The sequence below is a fragment of the Petaurus breviceps genome, unplaced genomic scaffold (assembly GCF_028583685.1).
Source record: "Petaurus breviceps papuanus isolate PSGF00001 unplaced genomic scaffold, PetGlider_PUasm1.0 90579, whole genome shotgun sequence".
Taxonomy (NCBI): Eukaryota; Metazoa; Chordata; class Mammalia; order Diprotodontia; family Petauridae; genus Petaurus; species Petaurus breviceps.
The window spans coordinates 4,355,607-4,360,467 of NW_027187278.1; the positions used below are offsets into that span (position 1 = coordinate 4,355,607).

At 36.6% G+C, this 4,861-nt stretch overlaps 1 long non-coding RNA gene across 2 annotated transcripts in view; it reads left to right on the forward strand.

Annotated features, from left to right (window-relative positions):
• Positions 1-1,684, forward strand: part of LOC138142423 (uncharacterized) — a 40,283-nt gene extending 38,599 nt beyond the window's left edge. For both annotated transcript variants that reach the window (XR_011163426.1, XR_011163425.1), the window contains one exon: positions 1,374-1,684. This is a non-coding gene — a long non-coding RNA (uncharacterized lncRNA). The remainder of the gene's footprint in view (positions 1-1,373) is intronic.
• The last annotated feature ends 3,177 nt before the right edge of the window (positions 1,685-4,861 follow it).

The following is a 4,861-nucleotide window of genomic DNA, read 5'->3' on the forward strand; positions in this document are numbered from 1 at the left end:
CTTCCTTCCTTCCTTCCTTCCTTCCTTCCTTCCTTCCTTCCTTCCCTTACTGTCTTCTTGTACAAAATAACTAATATGGAAATATTTCACAAGAATTCACATGTATAATCTTTATTGGATTGCTTACAATATCATGGAGAGAGAATGGGGGAAGCAATAGAATGTGGAATTCAAAAATGTTTTTAAAATGTAAAAATTGTTTTAACATGCAATTGGTGAAAAAATAAAATACTATTTAAATTTTCTTTATACTCTTAAATATTTAGCAAATGCCTGTCAGACAGTAAGCACTTAATAAATGCTTGTCGTGTGACTGACTGTCTAGTCAGAAAGGGAAAAGGGCCTTACTGTTATTTATCTTTCCATGAAGTCCTCCAGACTAGTGAACATTGTTATCTGATCTGCCAATGCCTCCTGAGTCCTGGGCCTTGCTATATACAACAACATAATAACAGCAACAGCAGCAACCACAGAAACCAAAACAGCTAGCAATTGTATTGTATGGACCAGGCACTGTGCTAAGCACTTTGCAAATATTATCTCATTTGATTCTTTTTTTTTTTTTGCCTTTTGGAGGGCAATTTGGGGTTAAGTAACTTGCCCAAGGTTACACGGTTAGTATTTTTGTGTGGGTGTTAAGTGTCTCAGGCTGGAGCCGAACTCGGGTCCTCCGGACTCCAGGGCCAGTGCTTTACTCACTGCGCCACTTAGCCGCCCCTATCTCGTTTGATTCTTAATGACAACTTTGGGAGGTAGTTATCATTTTCCCCATCTTATACTGGAATATGTTGCCTCCCTCCATTTAGAATGAGAGCTCTTTAAGAGTAAAGAGTATCGTGCTTTGCTATTTGGGTCTCTGGGGCTTAGCACAGTGTTTGGCATATAGTAAGTACTTAATAAATGCTTTTTTATTCATTCATACAGGATGAAAATAAAATTCATGGTAATAAAAATAAGTATATAATTCATGTATATTAAAATAAAATTATTGGGGCAGCTAGGTGGTGCAGTGAATAGAGCACCAGCCCTGGAATTGGGAGGACCTGAGTGAAAATCCGGCCTTAGACACAGCACAAAACTAGTCGTGTAACCTTAGGCAAGCCACTTAACCCCAATTGCCCTACCTTTCCCCTCTCCAAAAAAAAAAAAAGAAAAAAGAAAAAGAAAATTATTTCAGATAAAATGTTATTTGTTTCTTCATGAATGTATTAAATGTTGGGGTCTCATCAAATGATAAGTTTTAAAAAAGAAAAAAACACATTTAAAAAAAAGTCCTATAATGGTATGAATACAATCTGATTTCTTTTCAAATTACCTTTTTTGCTTTTATATATCCTTTTCAACTACTCAAAGTTGTTTGTTTTTTTCTTCAGGTTTTGTAACTTCATTTAACATATGCTATAACAAGTCAGTTACTCATCTCAAATAAAAAGAAGAATCCAGACCAATTAAAGCACCACATTATTACAAGAACTGCAGGAACTTGTTCTCAAGAGATTCAGATTTTGATGGACAAACCCCTCTGGGCTCATTTACAAACTCAATTCCATTTGCTTATTAATCTTAGAAAGTAAGTGACTATCCCATACCACTCCTTCAATAATGTTCATATTTGTATTTCAGTTGTAAGAATAAGAAACCTCTACGTCAACAAAAGACAATGAAATAAAAAGCAAAATACTTTTTTCTTGTTGTACTGTTTTGTTTGTGAAGACATGAACAAATACATTTCATCTAAAGTTACTTTAGGGAAATCATTTTAAACTGATTTATCAGTATGTCATGTTTTTAACTGGTAGAAACATGTAATATTAAAAAAGAAAGTGGATGTAGTTAAAAAAAAAAGATGGATTAATTTTCAATTTTTTTCCCTTACCTCTTAAATATCCTCTTGGGATAGAATATCATGCATATATACATGTAACCAGTAAACATTTACTTATATGACTCTGAATACAGATATACATGCATCTTTTCTTGTGTCAAATATATGCTAATACTCACTTTTAAAGTGCCTTAACAGGACGGCTAGGTGGCACAGTGAATAGAGCACCATCCCTGGAGTCAGGAGGACCTGAGTTCAAATCCAGCCTCAGAAACTTAACACAAAACTAGCTGTATGACTTTGGTCAAGTCACTTAACCTCAATTGCCCCCCAAAAAGCAAAATAAAAAAAAATTAAAGTGACTTAACTTTCAGGAGCCAAGATGGCATAGTCAGCTGTAAGTTGCCGTCACTCTCCCTGACTGACCTCTGAAAAAAAAAACAGAAAATAGTGCCCCAGGAAAAACCCTGGAAAAGCAGAGCCAGTGGAAATATGAGGTGTAATAGAGGATCAGAAAAAAAGATCCATCTCACTCAGTAAAGGAGAGAGCTTTCCAGGACACAAAGTGTCCCAGCAAGCCAGCAAGAAGCCCCACCTCAGCAAACCCGTAAGAGATCCTGACCCCAGGGTGGTGGAGCATTCAGACACCAACACCAGGAACCCCTCACATGTCTTAGCATAGCCAGGGGAACCCAGCTCTGAGAACCAAGACAAGCATGGCACAGCTCCTAGTAGGCAGGGGTCCTCTAGCACCTGACCTCCCCTTGCTCCCTTATAGCCCAAGGTGGGCAGGCATTCTGGCAGCCACACCTCTATGTGCTTCACTGCAACCTAGAGTGGGCAGGCATCATCCAGGAGCCAGACACCCATGTGCTTCAGGGTAGCCCTGGGGAAATGAAGAAAAACCTCGCCTGGCCTCAGTATATACCAGACCCAACCACCAGGATACTGACTCAATACTAGAACTCTACAGCCTCCAGCTTCATGCACCTGAGGAACCAGCACACAAAACTAGTGACCAGTTCACTGGACCAAGCAAAGGAAGTTGGGACAGTGCCCCCCGTGCCACAGAAACAGAGTTCAATTTTAAAAGCCAGGAAATAGGCAAAAAATAAAAAATAAAACATGAGCCAAAAGCAAAAATGAACAGTGACCATAGATAGTTTTAATGGAGGCAAGAGAGATCAAAACACAAAATCAGAAGAGGATAATGCTGTCAATAAACTTACACTTCAAGGCTTAAATGGGTATACCATAAATGGGTATATGAATTGATCTTAAGGTCAAAAAGTATTTTTGGAAGATTTCAAGAAGGATTTTAAAAGCCAAATAAGAGAAGTAGAAGAAAAATTGGGAAAAGAAATGAAAGGTATGCAAAAAAAGTAGAACAACTTGAAAAGGAAAGACAAAAATTGACTGAAGAAGCAATTCCTTAAAAAAATACAATCAGATAAGTGGGGAGAGAAAAAAAAAACACCAAGGAAAAGAACTCCTTAAAAAGTAAAAGTAACCAAATGGAAAAGGAGGTATAAAAGCTAACTGAAAAAAAGCTCCTTAAAAATTAGAATTAGGCAAGTAGAAGATAAAGAGTCTATCAGACATCAAGAGAAAATCAAAAGAATGAGAAAATAGAAGAAAATGTAAAAGACCTCAGTGAAAAACAATGACAACAACAACAACTGACATGGAAAATAGATCCAGGAGAGATAATTTAAGAATTATTAGACTACGTGAAAGCCATGATAAAAAAAGGGCCTGGACAGCATCTTTCAATTCATTATGTAGAAAAACTGCTCCAACATCCTAGAATCGGAGTATAATGTAGTTATTGAAAGAATCCACAGATCACCTCTTGAAAGAGATTCCCCCCCCCCCCAAAAAAAAACCAACTCCAAGGAATATTGTAACCAAAATCAAGAATTATCAGGTCAAGAAAAAATACTGCAAGTAGTAAGAAAAAAAATCTTTTAACCACACTCAGTATTATGTAGGACCTAGCAGCTTGTATATTAAAGAATTGGAGAGCTTGGGATATGATATCCTGGAAGGCAAAAGAGCTTGATATAACCAAGAATCAACTAGCTAGAAAAACTGAGCATAATTTTTCAAGGGAGGAAATGGACATTCAATAAAATAGGGACTTCCAAATGTTCCTGATGAAAAAACGAGAGCTGAATAGAAAATTCAATCTTTACATGTGAGTCAAGAAAAGCATATAAAGGTAAACAAGAAAGAAAAAAATAAACAAACATGTTATTCAATAAGGTTAAACTATTTACATTCCTACATGTGAAGATGATACCTGTAACTCTTGAGAACTCTATTTTTGTTATAATATTTAGAAGGGGTGTACATAGACTGAAGATGTGGGTATAAGTTGACTTTGATATTATAATAAAAAAATAAGGGGTGAAAAAAAGGATTATATTGGGAGAAGAGGAAAGGAGGTGGCAAAAAAGGGTTAAGTTACATGAAGCAGTGCAAAGACCTATTACAGTAGAAGAAAAAAAGGAGGGAAGCAAGTATTGTTTGAACCCTACTCCCATCAGATTTGACTCAAAGAAGGAATAACATACATATTTAGTTGAGTATAGAAATCTATCTAACCCTATAGGAAGCAGGAGGGGAAAGGGGTAAGAAAAGGGAAGGGCCTGATAGAAGGGAGTGCAGATTGAGGGAGCTGGTGGTCAGAAGCAAAACACCAATGAGGAGGAAAAGAGATAAAGAAGAGAGAAAAATATAAACAATGAAGAGAATAGGATGGAGAGAAAAAAGGTCAGGGGTCAAAACTGTGAATGTGTATGGGATGACATAACACATAAAAGGGAAGCAGATAGCAGAGTGATTAAAAACCATAATCCTACAATATGTTGTTTACAAGAACACACAGAGTAAAGTTAAAAACCTGGAGCAGAATATATTATACTTCAGCTGATGTAAAAAATAAAAAGGCAGGGATAGCAATCCTGATCTCAGATAAAGCAAAAGCAAAAATTGATCTAATTAGAAGAGAAAAGGAAGGAAACTACATCCTGC